The 25,632-nt window shown below is 34.7% G+C and overlaps 1 protein-coding gene across 7 annotated transcripts in view; it reads left to right on the top strand.

The window, feature by feature from the left end:
* Positions 1–25,632, top strand: part of LOC117169108 (acetyl-CoA acetyltransferase, mitochondrial) — a 260,337-nt gene that overhangs the window by 25,394 nt on the left and 209,311 nt on the right. The window contains exon 1 of one of the 7 annotated variants that reach the window (XM_033355263.1): positions 19,942–20,020. The exons of the other annotated variants lie outside the window; for them this stretch is intronic. The gene's annotated coding sequence lies outside the window, so the exon portion shown is untranslated. Of the gene's footprint in view, positions 1–19,941; positions 20,021–25,632 lie in introns of those variants that run through there. 7 annotated transcript variants of the gene reach the window in all.

The raw sequence follows: 25,632 nt of genomic DNA, 5'->3' as shown, positions 1-25,632 counted from the left end.
AACTAGATAAATGTCTGGATCTATAACTCCACTCAGATCTTGTTCATAAAAACTGCCTGCAATAGTTTTACTTTGATAATCTTTAAGCATATACGTCACTGGTTCGGTATTCTTAACATGACTTATTGTAAATATTTCAGTTGTCCAATTCGATGTGTAGCCTTTCTCAAAAACGTGCTTAAATTTACTTGCACGTACTTTGGCACCAACGTTATATTTGGCTTTCTCAACTGTTTGTTTCACATTATAATTTTTGTAAACGTTCAACAACCATTTTCCCTCATTTTGTTTAGTAACATCTTTTGATTTCATTCTAATAGTCTGGTGTTTAGTATAATTGTAAGATAAAATTAAATCTTTCAAAATATCTATTCACCTATAATTACCCTGTAAGCTGAATTGCATCCACCTTTTATTCTTTAAAGTACAATTAAATCGCTCCCAAATTGATGCTTCCAAATTACTAAATGTCGAGTACAAATTTACATTATATCGCCTCATAAGATTTTCAAAATGTGAGTTGTAAAATTCTTTTCCTCTATCAACATGTAAATTTTTTGGTACGCGTCCTTTTTCAAGTATAGATTCCATAGCTGCAGCTACATCATCACCCTTCTTGGATTTAGCTGGAATAGCCTAAGTAAATTTTGAAAATATATCAATTACAGTTAAGATGTACTTGTATCCTTTGTTTTCTTTTGTGTAAGGCTGCATTTCCACAAGATCTGCTTGCCAAGACTCATCGATGCTACGGATATCAAAGTGTCGACGTTGGTAGTTTCTTCTGGCAGGCCTATGTAGCTCCTTCAATAGTTTCAGCTTTTCGTAATTCATTTTTGAGGGTGTTCAGCATATTGAATCATATTGCATCATATTGCATCATATTTCACATGTTGCATCATATTTAAATTTACTGCATCATCCAAATCTTTTGCATCAGATATATTGCACAGCTTTTTGTTTCCGATATCACAATGCCCGTTGGTGGTGAATTTGAATCCAACTCCTGGTGGACCTCGACTTGCCATCTTAGCTCGCTTAATATGACGTCCGAACACATCGATACTCATTTTGCAAATGACCAAAATATTTTCATATCGATTAATAAATATTAATTGTCATTAATAAATTGATAAAAGTATTTTAAAAAATTGATTATTAAATAATTCCAGCCTCTCGTAATTCTTAAATAATTGACATAATTTCATTTGTGTGACTTGAATTTCCCAATGCTTGAGATGTCTACAGTAATCGCAATCTATCAACTAATTCGTTTAGATCATCCCAAGAAATGTAGTCTAATGTATTAGCCTCTGTACCAACCATATATTTTGGAATTAAATCTTTGTCCATTGAAGAGCGTTTTTCAGTTTGTTTATTTTTAGTTTTCAAAGGCGAAAGGAAAATAAGTTTTTTTAATAAAATTTGTATATTTGAAAGATTTATCATCACGAAAATCCCTATCAACTCTATAATGTTTTCGATTCAAATTAGTTGAAATTGCAATATTTTTATAATTTTTAAGGTCTTCATTACTATAACAGTACTATTTGGTATCTTTTTCAACAAAATTTCAAGCAAACCCACAGGCTTTCGATAGTTTACAGTGCCTACATTAATAAGATTTTTATTGAAACTTATCGAAGAATCTCCAACCATTAGTCTGTCTTTCGATCATTTTCGTACAACATAAACATTAACTATATCTCTCCTTCTCTCCCCAACTTTTGAAGATAATCAATTGATATATCATTTGATGAAAAGGTAACTGGTGTTTCTAAATCCTCTGAAGTCTCAGAATCATATGCTGACAAGAATAAAGTTTCATCATCATCTTGGTCATTTTGCTGTTCACCTTCATTTTCAAACTCTTGCTGAAATTCTTCTTCAGATTCACTCTTAATTTCATTTTTCTTTTTATTCATGACTTCATTTCCGATTGGATCAATTCTTTTAACAGTTTTAAAAGCAGTAACTATTTTCTCAAGTGGTGTAATGATGGGCCTCAAGGTATCATTTAATGTCTGCTCAACTGTTTCTTTACCCAACTTTAGTAATCTATGCTTTCGTTGAATCGCTTCACTAGCTTTAGCAATTTCATGCAAAATATTTTTTTGCTTATGAAAGCCCTCCTCACGTGTAGACATGTTAATACCTTAGTGTTCAATGTGTAAGTGTCTTTATGTAGTCATTACATACATATTTATTGCTTTTCGAGATTAACAAAACAGTCAAAACCTTTTCTATATCTACCTTGATCCAGATTTCTATCCTTATCAATTACAACAAATCCATTCTCATCATCATACTAGCAAGCTAAACACACCTTTTTAAATTGTAAATAAGGCATGTCATTATTCACATGGTCGTCATACATATACTTCAGATTCATTTCATCCTGTTTAAACAATACAAGTAAATTAACATTATCACGTATAAGATGTTTCGGAATATGAGCATATGTCTGACTCAAATAGAAACAGTCAAGTTCCTTGTGCCTACCCATTGAAAAAAATGCTTTTATATTATCTTGCTTTTCACAGGCTACATCATTAAATATAAACACTGAATTTGAATTAGCTTCATTTGGTATTACAACATCAGTATGCTCATTGAAAGGATAGTACTCAACACCAGCTGCTGAGTACAGAACTTTTTATGAAAATTTGTATTTTGGTTGATTTAAAGATTTAGAGTAAACATGAAAATTTTCAAATCTCAATCTATTTGGGTGTATTAACAAATTCAGTCTTTAGTCTGAAAGTATCTTTCAAACAGATATGATCGTCCACGGTGACAAACCTCGTAAGCGATCCTCGAAAGAGGCAACACGTGGCGAGTGTTTGTTGAATACAATTATTAATAATCTTCCTGTAGTGTTACATATTTCTGGATAACAGTATTGTGGATCAGACACGAAATTGGCAAAACGAAGTGCTCGAGGTGATCCTGGAATCAACCCTCTTGACGCTGCTTGTGAGAGGCAAGATATAGCCTGCACATAAAATAGAGAAAATATAGAGGCTAGAAACTCGGCTAATAGTGTTCTAGCTGAAGAAGCTTGGAAACGTGTATTTGCTCCCGTTACGTTCGTCCTTCATGAGTCCTAAGACCTTTTTGTTTAGTAGTTAAATTTCGTATGCATTATTTGGTGAATAGTCTGAGGTATCAAATTTATCGGAATCTTTTTTAAGATACTCATAAATATTTGGTTCTGTAGTGTGGTAAATCAAGCTGTCTGTGTCAGTCTAGAGTAATTTGTCTTTTCGCCGAATGTGTACTTCATGTAATTATAATGAAAGTTGTAAATCATTATCTTTGATATGTCTAGAACTGAGAAGCCTATATAGATGGGCTTATTGCATTTAATTTTTGCTTTACTCATTTCAGTGATCACCATGTCCTCACCAAATATAGTGCAGCTATGAAAGTTTGGTATGGCAATCAGAGCTTCTTTTGCACCCCATCTTTCCTCCCACTTTGTCACTACTCAGTGGGCACACAGTTTGGCGACGTCTTTACGACATCTTTACGACAACTTTACGACATCCCATGTCTCTGTCGTTAAGGTGTCTTTAAGATATCGTAAATAAGGCGTATGATCTGACGATGTTTTTACGATATCGCAAAGACACCGACAGGACATGGACGTAGGATGTCGTAAAGTTGTCTTAAAGATGTCGCAACGATGTCGTAAAGACGTCGCCAAATTTTGCGCCCACTGAGTAATCTGACATCTTTGTGCTTCCTTACGTTCTCCATGGTCTGTCCAAAGAGAGAGTTGTTCATGAGTTTGAAGAAAATTTCTTTCAAATTCATTTTTTGTCTTCTTTCTAAAATCAGTATTCAAATCAATATAGGCTTTTAACCATGGATTTTGCTTGAATTCGAAAACTCGATGAATTTTAACAAGCTTCATTCCCAATTTTAAATACTGTTTTAGGTTTTCATAATGGAGAACTTAATTCACCTTTGATTTCAAATTGGTAATTAGTTTCGGGATTTTAGATTTTCGAAGAGGAGGTACAAAATGATTTGGACATAATGATAGGTCTTTATGCAGATCATGGAGTTCTTCAGGATATTCCAAATCTACTTCAAGAATATAACCTATTTTTGACTCATCGGGAATGTTGAAAAAATTTTGTTCGTTTTTAAAATCAGTGAACCATTTAAAATTGCTATAGGGTAAAGATTGGCTCATAGCTTTACCGTATTGATTGCTTATATCGAAATAAGTGATACAGGACTCGGGTACATTTTCATCAAAATTCGAGCCCATGAATCTATTATTTGCTTTCGCATACCGATTGGAGCACTGAGATACACCACCTCTTATTGCTCCGTCAACAAGTAATAACACTTCTGTATCTGTTAATAGATCGAGTTCAATTATAGTATACTTCAACATAGAATCGAAAGATTATTTACAAGAATATTTACCTAGTTTTTTAAAGCTAAATTTTTCCCACACCTTGCACGCATGGTTATAATCTTCCCCTGAAATACCCTCATCATTTAATTTAGAATAAAATTCCTTTTTTGCTAGCAGAGTAATGAACGCGCTTATAGCGCTCAGCAACTGGTTTTCGGAATTACAACTTTAAACTGTAATCCCTAAAAGTCCGTTTATAAAGAAACACGTTACTGGTGAACCAAAACACTCTATCTGTGGGCATCCAGACACATAACCAAACATAAAACCAGTGTTTCTTATATGCACAAAAACATGTAGGCCTTAAGGCCATGTGGCGAGAGGGTCACGTGACCAAACCTGGTCCTCAATTTTTCTTTCCCAACTTACGTCTAAACGAAATGAGGTATCGCTCTAAAAGTTTGGGAAATGAAAGAGGAGGTAATAAAGTCCACGTCTTTGTTTTGTTCCGGTGGAAATTTTGAAAAAAAATTTTTTTGAAGAAAATACCATTGGAAGTTATATCGGTACTTTTCTTTTCCAACTTACGTCCACAAGGAATGAGATATCGTGTTATAAATTTGGCACGCTCAATAGAAGGCATGCAGGAATGTGTTTGTGATCCTAAATAATTAGAATAGTGAAAAAAGTTGTTTTTTCATTACTATTTTCGAAAAATACCGACCGTGATTTAAAACCCTGCAAGCAATTTTCAATGTTGTCAATATACTAGTTATGAGTTTGATATCTATCACAGTGGGACAAAACAACAAAAATGGCTCACGGAAATTATGCAAAAATAATGCAAAAACTAATATTTGTACTTGAAATGCAAATATATTTGGTCTGACATACGTATCAGCTGTGTCAAAGCAGCACTAGCGTAGCGAGTAGACAACTTCGAATGTCTACGAGTCTGTGGGTAAAACAGATTGCATGATTACCGACAGAGAAAGTTAGAAGTCAAACTTCTGCTGTAAAACCTAAATGCGTCCGTGGATAATCATTATTTTCATCAATGAACTTTTTTTTCCTCCAACTCTTTGCAAGGCCACAAACGATTCTTTAATATTTATTAACATTTCCCGAAAAAATTTCCGCGTTATTTAAACTTTTATTCTTCAATATGGGTGGAAAAATATTGAACATGGCCCTAAAATGGTTAATAAAAACCGTACATTGTCATCAGCTGTCGGACGGTCGCGTATGTTTTGGTTTTCTTCTCCTGTAGTTTGACTATCCTGACTTGTCAGATTGCGCATAGTTTTTAGGGAGGGAAATCTGAGTCGAGAACTTTTTTCGTCCTTCTCAGATAATCTCTCCTCAATATCCTTACAGCTTTCTTTGAACGAATTATTGAAATAGATGAACTTAGCTACCAGACAATTAAAACAAGATTTACACTTATGTTCAACGAAGAATACAACCATTTTTTATCGATAAAAGCATGCATATTAGGATGGTTAAGAAAACACTACAAGTTTGAAGGAAATCAGAGAACATTTAGTGCTCCCCTAACGACATTAAAGCTTTAAAATGAAATATATCCCTTAAATAATAAGAGATAAGTCATTTTAAATATTAGGGTTGCTACAGAAGTTTGGTTTTAAAATTCCATGAATGTTCCAGATCTTGCAGGTCTACTTTTGACAAAAATTTCAGGTCTACATTTCCAAACAAATCTAGTAAATTAAATTTAACTTCAAAAGAATCTACTGATCGCAGATTTATTTACAAAAAATGTCCTATACAATTATTAATTAATGCAAAACGTAAAGAGCTCTTCAGTAATTATTGAATTCAAAACAATTCTCATTAAGATTAACAAGAAATTTCTTTGAAGTCTAAAATTATTATAATCATATCGAGGGCTTGACTACTCGATTTTAATATTTAGAGCAGATTAGAAGATTTCAAAAGACTTTACAAAGATTTAAAACATTTAAAGAAATTAACAAAGATTTCATTTTTTTAATATTTCAGAGAACATTTAAAAGATATTTCACCGACTTTAGAAATTTCGAAAACTTTAAAAAGATTTCCTGGACATTTCAATAGATTACACGAAGGTTTCAAAGATTCGAAAAGATTTCACAAAGACTTCAAACATTCTAAAGTATTTCAAAGTATTTCACAAAATTTCAGAGATGTAGTATGAAGGAAACAGTATAGTGAATTGTCTTGGAATACTATGTTTGACTATGAATGAGAATATTATATTCAAAATCAAATTAACGTCACGAAATATCTTGAAAATCTCGCGTTCATTATTATTGAAACCTTTATTGGATTTGCTATACTTGAAATTGTTTAATATTAATTTGAAATTTTGAAATCTAAATTTACAAATGTAAAAATCCCTTTTGGTAGAAAAAAGAATCATAGAAGACCCTATGCGAATTGACAAACATTTGTGATTTTTAATAATGTTGCGCGGTAAATTGAAAACTTTTAAATTATCTAATAAATTATCGTAAAAATTATATATTTTATGTTAGTATTTTTCGCTGGAAAATAGTATTTTTGAGAAAGAATTTGAATATAAAATCATAAAATTTCAAAGAAGGTCTTAAATTATTTGAAATTTCAAGTTGTGTTAGTTTTTTTTCACAGAAAATTAACATTTTTAAGCAAAAGTCATCATCAAGTTTTCCCAGTTTGATCAAATTTAGGTTATGTTAGCGTTTTATACCGGAAATGGGTATTACGTTTTTCGGTAGTTTTTTGCTTAATTATTACAATTTCAAGATTCATGATTTTTTAACAATTGTAGGTTACATTATCATTCTACACCATTAATTGATATTTCAAAACAAAAATTATTATAATTTCAATAATATCTAGAATGTTTTAACAATTTTTGATTATGTTACTAGTTTTCTTTGGAAATTATTAACTTTAATGAAAAACAATAATTTAAAAAAACATTCACAAATTGCAAGAATTTTAGGTTATGGTAGCGTTCCCATCTACAAAAAAATGATGGGTTTCGATTGAGACCAATTAACGGTTAACCAATTAACGGTCTCAATTCGATTGAGACCAATTATACAGAATATAATTTTCAATTGCATTATATTATCAAGTGTAAATATAAATTTACTAATGATTTTTAAAATTGAACTTTGATTCGAGTATCAAAAATTGAAGGATCATTAATTTTACAAGACGTTTAAGAATCTGTTCAAAATTAAAAAACTTACAGATTTTAACGTTACAAATTGAAGTGTTTCACATCAAAAGCGTTAGTATTTAAACAAACGTAAGCGTATTATTAAAGCTTTATAACATATTTTCAATTTTATCTTAACTTTAAATTTCAAAAAATTTTAATTTGTAAGTGAAATTGTTGAATTTGGATATATAAATAACAATTTAATACTTATTAGTCTAGAAAACATTGAAGTAAGTTAAAGAGATATTTAGAAGTTTTGAAAAGAATCAAAATTAATTAAAAATTTGACATGAATTCAAATCATTTAAAACAAATTTTAGATCTTTGCAGATTTAGAACAAAAAGTTTTTACGCTTTTTAAGAATTGTGAAAGGTTTCACCAGAATAAACTGAGGAAAATTGAAAATCAATTTTTCTTTTGAAAAAATAATTTAAGGAAATATTTGACTTGAACATTTCAAAAATTGTACAAACAAATCTGCAAGGTTTTCATGCAATTTTTTAACTTTTCAGAATTCTTTAAAAACGAATTTTCCACAAAATGTATGAATTTTAAATCAAACTGATAAATTCTCAAACAAAAATGGGCTAGTTAAAATTTCAGTTAAAAAGATTAATATTTAAACCAAAAATGAAAACGAATTTTCAATAAAGTAGATTGATTTTTAATAAAAAGGACACATTTTTAATGAAAAATTCAATACTTAAATTTTTAGTTAAATGTATTAATTTTCAATGAAAGAGATAAATTCTTAACTAAAGTTATACAATAAATAACTGGAGCAGTAAAATTTTTAGTTGTAAGAATTAATTTTGAATACAACAGATGAATTTTCAATAAAAATTATAGAATATTCAGCCGGGCTAGTAAAATTTTTCCAATTAAAAAAAATGCATCAAACTAGTTCAATTTTTAGCTAAAAAAGTTAATTTTCAACTAAAAAAAAAGAATTTACAGAAAGTTAAATTTTCAATCAATTCTTATAATTTTGTACTAAAATGATGATTTTTTAACTAAAATGCTCAATCTTAAACTGGAATAGTTGAATTGTCAATAAAAAATATTAAGTTTCAACTAATAAGATTACTTTTCTATCAAAAAAGGCCGAATTTACAGCAAAAGACGTGAATTTTAAACAAAAAAGGTAAATGTTTAACCAAAAATAGAGTAGTTAAATGTTTAGTTAAAAAAATTGAATAACTTTCGGAAACAGTTCCAAATATCGCCATTTTGAGATTTGGTTATAAGCATGTAAGATTATACGTACAATTTGGCTTAAAAATAGTTGATTTTTAAACTAAAAGATATTTGCAGAGATAAAGCAAGAATTAGAACAAAAATATGTGATTTTGTAAGAGTTTTTAAGCTTTCAGGAAAATATATCAAATAATTTATAGAATCTCTTATAGAATTAATTTTTAAATTTATACTTATAATCATTAAATGTACGATTAGTAATAGATCACACAAAGAAAAGAAATGTAGGATTTCCTCGTGTATTCTTTGTCTAAACCCTTCTAGAAATAATTGATTGGAAATGATTTACAACGATTAAGAGTGATCAAAAGATGAATCGGTTTAAATTGTTACTGATTATATCAATTGTTCCCAGTCGTATTCAATCGTATTGAATTGAGTAAATGCACTTGCATGCAATGCGCCCTCTACAGTTTTCATTTGTAAAATACATGGCGCGCACGCTTTTATTGGTTAGAAATTAAATTTTTAATAATTTAACAAACATTTTCAGAACAAAAATTAGAATGTTTGTTCAGGCAGTATACCGAATGAAAAAATGGATAGTATCTGGGTTATAACGACATGGAATAATCATGCCGTTTCACGGATGTGTCAGTGATATAGTGTGATTATCACGTAGGTAGTAGCAATTAGATTGAGCGGGCATATCGTTCTAAAACGTTTAGTTGCTTCAATCGTTTTTCTATAGTTTCACGTTGTTAAAATAATCGTTTTTTTTATCTCAACCGTTTGTAAAGCCTATAACCATTAATAAAATGTGCATTACAATAAACGACCCAAGAGCGCATAATAAAAGAAACAAAACAATTTTGCTGCTTTTACTAATATAAAATCAACTTTTTTATTTTTATCGCATACCTTATTTTATATTTTCAATGTTTACTACTATTAACACATTTTTTATCGAAGCACCACTTTAATCTGGTAAAAGTTATCTATAAAATTATTATTTACTTTCTGACGTAATATATACTGTTTAAAATTGGTATTATTCCGAAAAAGTAAACAACTGTTTTAAAATAATTCCGGCCACACGAAAGTGCTGTCCATTATGTACCAAATTCTAAGTACCCGATTCGAAACAATTGGAAATGCAAAATGCTTAATCATTGTCAATCGTTTTGGCACAATTAAGAAACAAGATTCGGAACGATGGAGATATTAGTTCTATCGCTTTTTATTGTTCTCAATTTATTATTTCTAGAAGGGAAACTAACACAAAGATTTTTTCAACGCGATGTACAGTTTTCCCAGTAAAAAATTTTCGTGAAAATCGTCGACATGCATTTGAAAGAAAATACTTACCGCCCAAAAGAAGAATCTGTGCTCGTTGCCGAGAACCGTCTTGCATCTTCACCATGTAAAACAATGTGGGGTTAAAGTCGTTCTCGTAGTTTGGCTCAAATCGGCCTGCTTCTCCACTCACGACATCACTTATTTTACATGTGTGCAATTTTTTGTTGGCGTACAATCGACAATAGGCATGCATGATTGGCGGGTATTGATATGAGTTCGGCGCAAACCTTTATGGCGGTCGTACGTGAGTAGTATCACTCGTGCTATTTGTGAGCAAACGAAGTCTACGCGAAGTGAAACTATAATTTTCTAGAGTGTCTCAAAGCACTTGATCCTTGTGATCAAAAAATCCTGTCACGGCACGTTATTCTTTCCCAAGACTCGCGTTCTTTGGCGGACTTAACCGAAATGGATCGGTGTCGGTCCTTTTGGCGTGCGCGAGCACGTGTGCTGCAATTTTCGCGAACTTTTCCGGATTCGCTGATAAAGCCAGACAATGGCAACTAACGGGATGGTACGCAATGACTCGGAGGCAGGGACCCCTGTCTACCCACCTGATCCCGGTGCTAAGAAGGTAGCTATTGACGGTTTTTTGTCCCTTTTCCAAAAATCCAAATCACGCGATCGTGGTATGGATTCTCAAGAAGAAAGGGAAATCAAGCGCTACAAGACCCTAGATTTCGATAAAGCTAATTCCACACCGCTTCCAGCGGACGACAGTGATCCTATGGAAACAGCCAAAATCCCTATTTAAGTAAATTCACAACACTCAAACGTTCCAACATTTCAAGCACAACATCCAAACAATTCAAAAACTGAAACACACCAAAAACAATTACACACACAATTACACTCTCGCATGGAAAACTAACAGAACAAAAACACTCACGACATGAACACGAACGATAAAAGCCCATACACACGCCTCCGTTATAGCGACAAACAGAAGGGTGCATGCAAGATCATAATTGAAAGAGACCGTGCCTCCAAGCGAGCCAAACAAGATCTCAATGTCATGGCCTACGGTAAAGCGTTCACTCTTCTCTAAAAAGAAGCCGTGCTAAATGTAGATAGTCAGGGATTCGGGAAATTATGCGTAACTCTCAGATCGCACAAAGACGCGAATAGAATCCTGAACGACTCACAAACTTTAAAAAATAAAGGGCTATTTGCTTTTGTCTCTGCAGGTTTCGTAACCCGTCAAGGTGTCGAGAAATATGTCCCCATTGAACTGTCAGAAAAGGAAATTCCAGACAACCTACAGATCCTTGGCTACCTCAGAGACAAGACCTCCGCGATTAATGTTCTTCGTCTCGATCGGAAAATAACGGATAAAGATATGGGTCCCCAATAAATTACGCCCTCTACCTCCGTCCAGATAACTTTTGAAGGCACAACCCTACCTGAAACAGAATTGCAATCTTTAAGTCTGCAACAACAGTTCAGATCTATACCCCACAAGTGAAAATGTGTCTCAAGTGTCTAAGATACGGACACATTAGCACAAATTGTCGTTCATCTACTCGTTGCAAACAGTGTGGTGATTCAAACACCCACAGCGAACAGGAACCCTGTCCAAACGTGGACGGTGCCCTTAAATGCTGCAATTGTAACGGAAATCATCTTCCAACCTCGCAAAATTGTCCTGAATGGCTATTTCAAAAACAATTTCGGGCCTATGCTGCCAAACACGGAGTTTCTTTTGCCGAAGCAAAGGAGGTTGTCAGACCCAAAAAACAGTCCAGGAATGGGCCTGTTTCTCGTCAATCAAACTCATTTGTAAAGTTCTCCGAGCATCCCGATTTCAACGAGGTCCCCGCTCCTTCCTTTTTGGATTACGACTACACCACCCCAACTCGATCTTATTCCGAAATTATAGGTACACGCCCTAAATCCATTCTGAAAGCAAACAAAACAGGCACCCACAAACATCTGATATCTCTTGAAATGCAGAGGAAAGAGATAATTTTCTTTACAGCATCTCGAATAATGTTAAATCTCTCTCTAATTTTTTGCTGACATCCCAAAATAGAAACAGTTCAGTAGGGTAATCTGGCTCCGCGAATCTTAATAAAAAGTAAGACCTAGACATAGAAAAATGACTGAAATAAGTGAATTAAAAATTGTGCAGTGGAATTGTTACGGGTTATTGAATAAGAAGGGAGACCTTCAAAATATCTCCGACGACTTTGACATACTTTTACTTTGCAACATTTTTATAAACCTGATAAAAATTTTTCATTAAATAATTTCAATTTAATCAGAGCTAATAGATTATCCAATAGAGGCGGAGGCCTCGCAATAGCCATCAGAAAAGGAATCTCTACGATCATTAACTCAGAAAACAGTCTTGAAACCTTAGCTGTTTCTATTAACTATTCCGAGGGAGAGCTCTTGATCGTCTCTGTTTACAGAGTTCCCTCTCCGGATAATTTCATTCTGTCCAACACTTGGTCAATGCTATTTAATTCCATCTCAGCCATCAATTCTAATTCAGTCCATACACAAAGAAATTTTTTCAGTATATTCTGCGATTCATTTGATAGAATGCCTCCTATTCAAGACTCTTTAGAGTTGTAAAATGTTTTAAAAACAGATTCACTCAAACGGTCGTGACTTCATATTCGGCAGGCAGACAGGTCCAACTTACACCTTGTGATTGAAGAATTATTTCGTCTGACGGTTTTTGATGACAGATTCCCTACAGTAAGATCTACCCTCCTCGAAATCTACAATAATATAATGAGCTTCGGGCTATTACCCTCTTGACGGAACAACTTTTTGGTCATTTGCATACCGAAATCAACCCCTGATAAATTCCGTCCCATTTCGCTTGCCTCTTGTCTCTTTAAACATATGGAAAAACTTATATACAATAGACTTATCTGGCATCTTGAACACAACCTAATTTTATCCCCTTCACAATTCGGTTTCCGGAAGAGAAGGTCTTGCGCCGACAATTTGGCTATACTGGCAACAGAAGTCTGGAAAGGTTTTGTCAACAAAGAGGTCACGTGCAGTCTTTTTCTGGATGTAAAGGGAGCCTGCCCGAGCGTCGTCCCTCAGATAATCGCGCAAGACCTTCGGGAGCTAGACATCCCTGAATCCATTACTGGATTCTTGTACAATTCCAGTGCGTGCAAAAATATTTTTTTTCAAATCAATGGCGAACTAGTAGGTCCAAGAACTAACACAGTGGGCCTCCCACAGGGAAGTATACTCAGTTCAATTCTCTTTCCAATGTATAAAAGAAAAATTTATTTGCTCATCCCTAATGACTGCGTTATAATTGAATTTGCGGACGGTATCGCTATCCTCTGTAGCAGGCTGGAGCGAAAAACCAACATTGTGCGCCCACGAAACGCCTGGGTGCGGAAAAGTGTCCCAGTCCAATCCGAAACTCAGCGCACTTTGAAATTTTGAAATCGGATAATATCTTCAATCTGTTCTTTGAGGGTGAAATCTCGAAATTTCACTAAAAAGCACTAAAATTTAAGATTTTGCAAAAATGGGCTTAAAATCGATACCGATGCCTTCCAAGGGTGACTTTACGATGAAAAGTCATCAGAGGGTACTTTGAGGTCCGTACCGAATCGTCAAAGTCACCCCATGCCAATCCTCATGGAGGGGAAAATGGCTCAAAATTGCGTATTTTCGAGTAAAACGCTTAAATACTTGTGCAGCTCATATCTCACTGAGTTCTACTACTTCGAGTCATTAATTAGACCCACAAAGTCTTTCTTAGTGTCAAATAAGTTGACAGTCTTTCGAGAAAGAAGTGTGGCGCGTATCTGTCGGTCCCGAGCCTCGGGACCGATGCCTTGTCTTAACACGTCTGTTACCAGTCTAACAGTTCTTTCCACCGTTACTGTGTGACAAGGGAAAGATGTAAAGTCCTAGTCTGGTACCAAGCCATCGGCCATAGATAGCTTAGCGGTAAGTTCATCCTCTCTTATAGACATTAAAACTGGAGGTACGGTAAGTGAAACATCTGTCTGTTCCCAATCCATCCTTTCTGTGTAATCATTAGATCCAAAATTAATTTTTGGCACAATATTGTATCTAGCAGTTGTCTGTTGCGTATGTTTTGCTTCCAGGATTTTGGTGAGTGCGTCTTGGTGAACGGTAAGCCTAGGCTCGGTTACCATTCCAAGAAGTATATTTTCTGGCATGGCAGAGAAGCCGTTTGTCTGAATGGAAATGTTTACCACATTTCGGTACTTCAGAGGAAGAAACCTTGACAATTTGATAGTTTCGAAGAGGTGCCGACTCACATTAGCGATAGACTTCTCCCTTCTGATGTGGAACCACTGAGGTACGTATACTGTGAGTAAGTATTCAACTAATACTTGCAGTTTGTTTGTGGGTCTTTTTGTTGATATGTATAATCTCAGAATTCTATTTGCAGTTGTTAGCCAGCGATCCATGTTGATGGGGCCTATCTTAAGGGAGGCCAGCTCAGGAGAGCACGCTCCGCACCCTATGGCATCTGATATCTCATAAAGATACCTTTGATCTGAGCTGAGATCAGTGGGCTCAATCTCAGGTAAGTCACACTCAACTTGTTTAAACTTTACAACATCGAGGGTCTCACAAGTGGGAAGTTGTCCCCCTATTGGCCCTGAGTGTTTGTTCAGGCCAGAGGGGAGAAGGAGACCGGCGACCGGGGGGGGGGGGCGGTCCAGCTTCAGTGTAGAGGTGGCACAGACGCTCGTGTGCTCGTAGGCAGACATGACCCAGAGACCGCACAATTATTTAAGCTTTTTACTCGAAAATACGCAATTTTGAGCCATTTTCCCCTCCATGAGGATTGGCATGGGGTGACTTTGCCGACTCAGTACGGACCTCTAAGTACGCACAATGTTGGTTTTTCGCCCCTAGTTCTGTTTTCAAAATTTAATTTAGATTTCAGTAGCATTTCACTTTCTCTCACCTCAAATAACATTCGTATTTATCTCTCAGAAATTGTAAAATTCCTAGGAATAATACTAGATTACCGATTTTCCTTTGACACCCACTTTGTTTATATGACAAAAAATGCCGTAAGATTTTAAAAATCCTTAGAGTTCTCAGGGGAGTCTACTGGGAAGCTAATCCATTTGTTCTTTTAAGAGTATATGATACATCCATCAGCAGCTCTATAGATTGCGGCTCTCTTCCCTTTACTTTTGAATATGAAAAATTCTTTGAAAAATCAGAAAAAGTTCGCAATAAGGCTTTAAGACTAGCTATATGTTATAGAAAAAGGACCTCAATTAACGTTATGGTAGCAGAAACTTGTGCACCTCCTCTAAAGAAACGTTTTTGTTTTTTGGCAAAAAGATATATTCTTAGGTCATTTTCAATTCTCAAACACCCCCTGCAGGACAGTCTTGAGGAACTTTGAAACTTTACAAACCGAATGAAAACTCAGTTTCTGTTCGACGAAATGATTTCGTATTGTTTTCCCAGATAGAAAAACCTCTGCTGATGCCAATTATGTGTTAAAAGCAGATTTATTATTTATATTTGCACTATAAAAATTATTGCAAACCATAACTGTCAAAAATCGTTCCTTCAGACTTTGATGGACAAAAGTCTGCAGAGAAGTTTCGTAGATGGAAAACTTCCAGTGGCAAAGTTGTTCTTTGATGTTTATTGAAAGCTTTGACAAAATCTGAGTTAAATCGTTCTTTTTGTTTAAGATTTGTAAGCAATTTTTTATTTCCTTGCGCGTAGTCGACTCGAGTCGACCAACGTGCTCGTCCCGATCACGGTCGTCTAGAATAGGAATTTACTGTTCTTAATCCCTCAAAGGTCGTACTTTTTAACCGAATTGGAATTTTTTTTAGAAATGCTCAGCACTAAATTTGTAAGAGAATTTTGGTTTGAAATTTTTAAATTGTTGTCACTGAGCAACAGCATATAAACAAACACAGTGAAAAAATTGGCTATTTCAGCTTAGTGAATTTTTATCTGAAGAAAAAATACAGAAAGAGACTTACCATCAGCTGGAAGTATTGAAACTCAACATTCCTATTCACAACAAGCTAGAGTATACGAATAAAATATTATTTTCAACATCTCACCACTTAAAAAATTGTCTCAACAATTTATCATTGTTTTCAGAAAGAACCCCGTAACACGCCTATGGAAAAAGTGGTTTCCGTTAATTTAGCTGATTTTTTATATGTTACGTGTCTCGTCATTCTAAACAAATGTCTCAATGGGCACAAAGCCCAAAACTCAAAGGGTCCCGAAATAAGGCCCGCCGATGTCAGTATAATGGGGGTTTCGGCTCTACAAGTTCACTCGGTCATTTTCCTTACTAGGAAGAGTGGTTTGGTGATTTGACTGAATTTTTGATACGTTACGCGTCTCGGCATCCTGAACAAATGTCTCAATAGGCACTAAGCCCAAAACTCAAAGGGTCCCAAGATAAGGCTCCCCGAAGTCAGTATAATGCGAGTATCGGCTCTACAAGTTCACTCTGTCATTTTCCTTACTCGGAAGAGTGGTTTGGTGATTTGACTGAATTTTTGGTACGTTACGCGTCTCGGCATCCTGAACGAATGTCTCAATGGGCACAAAGCCAAAAACTCAAAGGTTTCAAAGATAAGCTCCCCCGAAGTCAGTACGATGGGGGCATCAATTCTATTCGTAAACTAGAACATTAACTCTTATTGGAAACGTACCGCCAATATAACGTAAATGAATGAATTAAAAAAGAATGGCCGTTGCCGCTTGCATTATCATTACCAGAGATTACCACGTGGAGGTTGCAAAGTCGTTATAGTTATAAAGTTCTTCAGTATTATGTTTTTTCTTGTTCTAGATTTCCAAGTTCTCATGTTTTTGATTTGCTAAATCAAGTTTTATATATTTTTTTGTATTGTCGTTTAGTTTAGAGATACTTATGCTATTATTCAGACCATACACTAGTCATAATGTGGTTTTTTCTAGTCTTTTTACACTTTGTAGTCTTTTAAGTCTGTCTAGTACTTTTAGTCTTTCTAATCTTTTGCATTATTCTGCTAATGTCTATTCTTCACCATCGACTATCAATTCTCCTACGTCTGCGCCATTATCATCATTCATTAAATTCCTATTGCCGGCATCCTGAATGTATCGAAGGAGCATTGTACTAGGTTATTTTATGTACCGTTGATGCCGAACCTACCCAAAGAACAACAGAATACTCGCAGTATGTGCATAGCAACCCAAAGTTCTTGCCCCAGCCTTGCAGGTACAATAATATCCTAATACAGTTTCATCCTCTCCATTTTCGACTTTATCGTTTTCAACGTCTACTCGAAAAAATATCCACAATTGATAGCGAGTAGAATTTCTAAATCGAGAGTATATTCTGATCCTCAAGAAGCCTAGTAAATCTCTGTTTATATCAAGTTCTAAGATATCAGTACTTTCATGTTCGAATCTGTCCTGAACATATGAAGGAGCTAATTCAAGTTGGTATGGGCCGAGCGTCAATAGACATAAATATTAAAAATCTAATCGAGGAAACTCAGGAATGTCTTTTCAGCCTCAACTAATGCTTGTACCACATTCACGTCATTCAATCGAGTTTTAATCTCTCGCGCTAGGGCAACAGTTTTATCCATGATTTGTAGAGGTACTCGATATTTATTTACCAAGGTTCCAGCTATCAAGTAAAAATCTTTTAAATTTACGACGTGAGCCCTTGGAATGAGTCCGTCTTACGTGCCCATTTCAAGCTTAAACTATCCATCGGTGCATAGTTACCATGCGGGCGTGATTGGCAATTTTAGTCGTAAGTTGATGATTGCCTTCCGTGAAAGGCGGCACCTCCGCGTCATAATCTCTGGGTAATGATTATGCAAGCAGCAACGACCATTCTTTTTTAATCCTTTCATTTACTCTATATTGGGGGTACGTTTCCAATAAGAGTTAATGGCCTAGTTTACGAGTAGAGCCGATACCCCCATCACACTGACTTCGGCGGGCCTTATCATGGAACCCTTTGAGTTTTGGGCTTTGTGACGATTGAAACATTTGTTCAGGACGCCGAAGCGAGTAACATATCAAAAATTCAGTCGAATAACCGAAACCACTCTTCCGAGTAAGGAAAATGACCGAGTGAACTTGTTGAGCCGATACCCCCATTATACTGACTTCGGGGAGCCTTATCTTGAGACCCTTTGAGTTTAGGGCGTTGTGCCCATTGAGACATTTGTTGAGGACGCCGAGACGCGTAACATATTAAAAATTCAGTCAAATAACCGAAACCACTCTTCCGAGTAAGGAAAATGACCGAGTGAACTTCTAGAGCTGATACCTCCATTATACTGATTTCGGTGGACCTTATCTTGGGACCCTTTGAGTTTTGGGCTTTGTGCCGATTAACCCTCACACCACAAGGTGAGACAGAGTCTCATTTACCACAAGGTGGGATGTCTTAACACCCCAGTCATTTTGAAACACATTACGAATTATGGTATAATATTGTTTCTAAGGTATTTCCGAAAATTATACAATTATTCAAAGGACTTTTTCAATTATTTTCTTCTAAATTATAACGAGAAAATTCCTGTTTTTTGAAAAATTTTAATTTTTGATTGGCTGGAACTGCCTTCTCTTAGAACAGTGCAAGAAAATTGCTGTTTTTTTAATGTAAAATTTTTCTTTGCCTTTTTAGTTATGAAAAAGTAATGAATAAACTTTATTACGAATCATATTTTAAAAAATCTCTTTTTTTGTGTATACTTTTTTCCATTCTATGTTTCTGTCTCTTGTGTAAAATAGCTTTTCTGTTTAAATTTATTATTTTTTAAAATTAGAAAACAAGCAAAGAAGTATTTAAAACAATGCAATACTACTTCAAAAAAGATTCTTTCTGAGGTTTCCTTATTCATTTTTTTACAACTACAAAGTCAAAGCGAAAGTAATTATTTAGAAAAAAAGCATATTTCTAGCATTTCTTTATGAAAAGGTAAACAATTCTTTCAATAAGAATGCTGCTGATAAGTCTCTTTCTGTATTTTTTTTTTTGAGATAATAATTCACAAAGCTGAAATGGCCAATTTTTTCACTTTATTTGTTTATATACAGTTGCTTAGTGACAACAATTTAAAAATCTCAAGAAAAAATTCTCTTACAAATTCAATGCCGAGCATTTCTGAAACAATTTCTAAAGTCGGTTAAAGAATACGACCTGTGGCCGATTATGAACAGTACATTCCTATTCTAGACAACTGTGGTCGGTACGAGGGCGTCGGTCGACTCAAGTCGAGTGCGCGCGCGGCAATAAAAAATCTCGTAAGCTAAAAGAAGGACTTAGCTCAAATTTTTTCAAAGTTTTTCTTAAACATCAAGGACAGAACTTTGCCACGCAAAACGTTAAAATGTTAAAATCGATAAAAACAGACTTGTAATAAAATTTACGAAATTAAACAATTGTGTTATTCCGTATTAAATCATAATTCAGTTAATTGAAACCTGACTCCTTTATACGGACTCAACCAAATTTAATTCTATATTATATGAAGCAGTCGATATTATTTTACTTGAGTTCGAATTCTAATTGAAAAATTTTGTTTTGTAGAAGGGTTTCATCATACAAAATTAATGTACGAAATTAAATTTTTCATATATAAAACTATGTGATCTAGTAATTCACAATGTATGTATTATACATAATTCATATAATTGAAAAAACGTACGCTATTTTAAAAATCTTTCCCGTCTTGTCGGCGCACGCGTGATCATTCGATGAAATATGGCGAGCCCCGGCCGGCGACAAAGAGATTACATGTGTATGACGGGAGCGAAGTTGCAAGTCACGTCGGCGTCGATTTTGTTTGTGTCACCAAAAGTGTTTAAGTTTCATTCTGGTCGGCTTAGAATAATAACACTGGTAAGTAATGTTTGTAATGTACCTATTATAACCTACCTATTACAATATACAGGGCCACCCTGCAACGGCACACCATCATTTTCTCGATGATATTTTTACCGTTTTCCCGAGAAAACGACAGACCTATAGCAGGAGTTTTAGCCCCCTCATTAAATCGGGCCCCTGAATTAATAATGAAATGTTTACAATTATCATATTTATGCCAGGGCTGTTTAACGACACGCGCGTGTCAAGACAACGCGTCGGATATGCGGTTGCATTGTAAGAGCAGTATGACGACACGCTGTGTCGATACAACGTATCCACAAATGCAACACTTATGAGGTTACATGTGTCGGTATCTTCACCATCTCAATGTATCGACTATTCTGCACATTTTGCATGCAACATGAGGACTTAGTGTCGACATTTTGTTATTTGGGGAAGGTGATAGTAGTAGTGGTAGACGTAGAAGAGGTGAACATTCCCGGCAATAAGCGTAGAAAAAAGTTAATATTTTTAAATTTCAGCGCAAAAGTGAAGATAATACTATTATTTTGAATGCGCGATTTTTCCATCTATCTAAAATGCCACAATAAGAATAAGATACTTGCTAAACTTATTCACTTCTATTTCCATAGCGATCGCCACACAGTTTTCTATTCTCCCAAAGAGAACGTGTTTTCAATACATTTAATTCCTTCTAATTGTACTCGTAACGCACCTCACAGAGATATTTTTATTCCTCAGAAATGGTCATATTTTTATTTTATTTAATCCCTCCTCATAAATTCACAAAATATGCGTAATAAGTTGTTTTAATTCCTTCATGCGGAATGTAGATTCTGAAATTCTAATTCTCACCAATTCAACTCTGCCTCTCTAGAGTTGAAATTATTTAAATTCACACATTTACATAGATTTCTTTGTTGCATTTTTTAAGACGCTTGGATAAATTATTGAAATATAAATAAATATAAATTTGAATATTTTTCGAATTTATAAATTATAAAAAGATTTTTTAATGAAAAATAGGTTAAATAAATGCTTTCGTTAAATTTCACTAAGTCGATTGGGGGGAATAGGATTTTCACGTTTTCTGTTCCCGTTGGGGGATTTTTAGACGGAGGAAAAATCGCATATTCATAAAAATACAAATTCTTATTTTTTCTGAATTCACCGCTTGTTACCGGGTTATAAAAAGTACCTGGAGGATACAAATGTGGCTGTACTTTCCTCAACTGTGTACGAAATCGGAAAAAACGTAGGCGTACTTCATTCAATGAAGAAAATGTAAGTGGTTCTTGTATTAATATTTTATAAGTAAGTGAATTTTGTAAGAAGAAAATTTAAAAGTATAAATGCTAAAATGTTATAATTATCCTGCTATCAGGCGAAAGGTTTGCAGCACTAAGAAAATATAAATGTAATTTTTTTAGTCCGCCAGTGTTGAAGAAATATTGAGTGTGGGAAATTTTAAGTTTCAAAAGTATTTTTAATTTTAAATTGTTGCATTTTAAAAATTGGTCACCTTTAGAAGAATTTAAAATCTATACTTTTAGTTTAAAATATAAAAAATTAATTGTTTTCATGTTACAATTTTCTCAAATTTATATACTTTAGAAATCAAGAGTTGAAAAATTAAACAAATTTTAATTTATAACGTTCAGAGTTAAATAATTTTAAATTGAAACTTGATAAATCTACAAATTTGTTTCTAGCTAAAAGCATTAATACTTGCAATTTTTGAAAATTTGGTAATAAAAATTTAATAAATTTAAATTAAAAGCACCAAAGGTTCAATAATTGAATTGAAAACATTTAAAATTTATTGATTTTATAACTATTAAAAATATTGGTAAATGATGTGTCAATTTCTGTCGTTTTATCTTGAAGAATATAAAATGTAAAGTCTTAAGGTGCTTCCTCAGACTTGAAAATTAGCCTATGCATTTACAAATGACAGGATTTTTCCACAGTTATGGATTTTTTTATCTCATATTATAACCACATGATCTTAGTGGGTAAATACAATCCCTCGAAGAGGGATTTTTCGAAAAATGGTCTGGTTCTTGTTTTATTGTTATTAATTGAAAATTTGATGCATTTTGTGCGCCTGGGAAGTAGCAAACGGCCACCATGAGTGTACCCATGGTGAAAGTAATGATGGGCGCTCATATCCGAATGAAACTAGAGTGTTATATGTTCGGCGATACTTAAAATATCGTAAAAACCCATGATCGAGCTCAAGATTTGATTGAGTGACTGTCATGCCTCACTCTACCTTTCTATTGTTAGAGATAAGAGCCGGTTGAGAGAAATTAAGAATGATTAAAATATCAAGAAATTTAGATTCAATATTCTGCATTAGATGCATTAGATAATGACGAGACGATTAAAAAAAGAAAGAATAAAATCGGTTAATTCGTTCAATTTCTGTTGAGAGTTTGCGTAACTTATCCTCTCTTCTCAGAATCTCCGACAAAAAAATATGGAGGAAAAGCTGCGTATTCTTGAATAGGAAAAATGTGGAATTACAAGTTATTTAATTTTCAAGATTACACTTGAAGGGTATGCAATTCTCAGCCTTTTCTTCAGAAATTCCTTTTCCGTAATTTTCCGATAGTTAAATTACACAGCCTCACAAAAAAAAGTGTGAGGATCTGGTATCAACACACGTATTCCTATGGATTTTGGGGCGCTGAATTCAAATTCGGTATCAAAAATCACCCATCACGTCATGGTTGAGCCATAACCTCAAAAAATGACGAAAAATCATGCACTGAGGCAAAAAAAATTTCAAAATAATGCCAGTGATGCAAATTTTCACTTCAAAAACATTTCGACAACTGTGAAGGATCAACCCTTGCCTGGTATCAACTTATATAACATAACTTTACCCAACAGAACCTTACCTCACCTAACCTGAATTAACAGAAATTTATTGAACAACACGTAAAGCCCTGGAAGCATATTTTCCCAGTAGCAAATGTGTGCTACATCGAATGGGTCAACTCGAGCCTAACTTAGAAATAAATCTAACCTAACCTAACCTAACCTAACGAAACACAATTAAACTGATTGTGTTGTCCCGTTGTGTTTACGGTACCGTTTCATTCAGCTTCGGCTTAACCTACATAGAGGTTTAACCTATCCTAACCTGACGAAACCTGACCTAACCTTACCGATTACGCTGGCAACCCTGTTCTTGCGTACTTTCATGATTTGACATTAATAGCAGTAAATGTCTGGAGTTTCGTAACCTCTTGTTGCTAGCATTATTCGTCTGTGTCTGTGACCAGGGCGCCCCCACGTGGTGACGGTGGACAACGGATCCACATTGGCTGAGTCCCTGGGTAAACGGCGTTCATGCCGTCATGGTAGACACAGGTAAAAAGTGTCTTACAATGCAGGGGAAAACCCCAGTATCGGCGTCTGGTCAGGGTGGGAAAGCGAGCTCTCCGACGTCGTCATCATGCAACCGTAGCTCTTCATCAATGGTTCACTTGGTTGGTGTAGAGTCTCAGTTGGTGTAGAGTTGGTGTAGAGTCTCAGATTCATTCTGTTACATATGCAGTAAATATGAAGTTAGCAGTTTGCGAAAATCAATCGACGAGGAAGTGAAAAGTCTTTACGAAATGTGTTTTGACCGTAAATTGCTGCACCAAGAAATAAAATGGGTTCCTCACGTCATTTGCAATTCCTGCAGACTTATGTTGTATCGTCTAAAAAATGCAAACAACGAAAAGTACCGCAAGTACTCTACATCAACCACATGGAAAAAACCCGTTATTGCGAAGGACTGCTACTTTTGCATGAATTCCGTCAAAGGGTTCAACGCCAAAAATAAAAATAACATTTCGTACATTAATGTGTGCACAGTCAACGTCATGGAGACGGTAGTGAAACGAGTGATCGAACAGAAACTAGTTCTGATGGATTACCGAATATACTCTTGGATTACCGAAAGACGGCGCTGAATTTGCCGCTCCATTTCTAAAAAGAAGAAATCTTCTAGAGCCAAAGACAAAAGTTTCATTCTATCGCGACAGGGACAAAGAATTCAGAAAGTTTTTCGTTAAAGACGAAGAGACATCTTTAGCGTACTGCACTGACGTTAACGGACTAATGAACCACTTGAAGAAAAATGTGTACAGAGACGAATAATGGCGACTTTTCATTGATTCGTCAAAACGCAGCATTAAGGCTGTTTTACTGCATAACACGAATACTTACACTCCTATCCCTATAGCTCACTCAACGTTCATCAAAGAAGAATATAACAATGTTAAGATGCTTCTTGAAAAAGTTAATAATACGAATCACAAATGGCAAATTTGTGGTTATCTCAAAATCATAACAATAATATTAGGCCAACAATCGGGTTTCACGAGAGAGCCATGCTTTATATGCCTGTGGAATAGCAGAGATCGAGCCAATCATTACAGCAAGAAACATTGGCCTTTAAGAGATTCATTCAAACCTGGTTCGCATAATATCATCAACTAAAGCCTCGTTGATCCAGAAAAAATTTTACTACCGACCCTCCACATAAAGCCTGGGCTCATGAAGCACTTTGTCAAGGCGTTCGACAAAGGTGGACAATGCTATAAGTATATATTCCTTCAATTCCCTAATGTTTCAGACGCTAAATTGAAAGAATGAGTCTTTGATGGACCACAGATTTGAATATTGATATAGAAATACTAATTTCTTGAGCCACATGACGAAAATTGAAATGGACGCTTGGGAAAGTTTTAAAGCAGTAAACGGAAATTTCCTCGGTAAAAAAAAGTCCAGACTACGAGAATATTGTTGCGAAAATGATAAGAAACTACAAAAAGTTAGGCTGCTTGATGAATTTAAAAATTCTTTTTCTAGATTCCCATCTGGATAAGTTTCCAGAAAATGTTGGTGATTTCAGCGAAGAACAAGGGGAACGTTTTCATCCAGACATAAAAGTGATGGAACAACGATATCAGGGTAGATGGGACGAGGTCATGATGGCTGATTCTTGCTGGATGTTGAAAAGGGAAACGAATGTAGGTCTTAAACGTAAGCGTAACCCTTTGCACCATTCCTTCGAAGAAAAAAGGACACGTTATAGCAGGCAGAAAATAGACTGAAGTAGGTCTATAAATCAATTTATTTACGATAAAAAGCAAGATAAAATGTAAACACGAAAGATAGTATAAATATATCCCTTAAGTTTGAGAAAATCATAGAGAAAAAATTTTTGAATAAAACTCTTATTTATTTGCATGTTTAAGTTACAATTCTACATTTTAATTGATACAAACATTGTCAGGTTAATTGAAATGGGGTCAATTCTACTTGTAGTTCTAAGTTTCTTCAAATGAGTAATGTGCGTCTAAATTTTTAACCACCTGTAGTACAATGAAATGAATTTTATTGTGTTACAACGGGAACACTTAATTTAAGTTGTGTTGCGTTCAGAAAAATTTCGTTATGTTCTGTTGAGTTAGATTCATTTGTAGGTTAAGATCGAGTTAACCTATTAAATATAGCACACATTTAAGACTGAGAACCGTACGCTTACATACAGTCTGTCAAGTTAAAGCGTGGGTGGCTTTACTCGCAGTCGGTAAGGTGTATCGACATGATTTTGGTGT

This window comes from Belonocnema kinseyi, chromosome 3, assembly GCF_010883055.1.
Source record: "Belonocnema kinseyi isolate 2016_QV_RU_SX_M_011 chromosome 3, B_treatae_v1, whole genome shotgun sequence".
In the NCBI taxonomy this organism is placed as follows: Eukaryota; Metazoa; Arthropoda; class Insecta; order Hymenoptera; family Cynipidae; genus Belonocnema; species Belonocnema kinseyi.
This window is presented reverse-complemented; position numbering and strand designations above follow the sequence as displayed.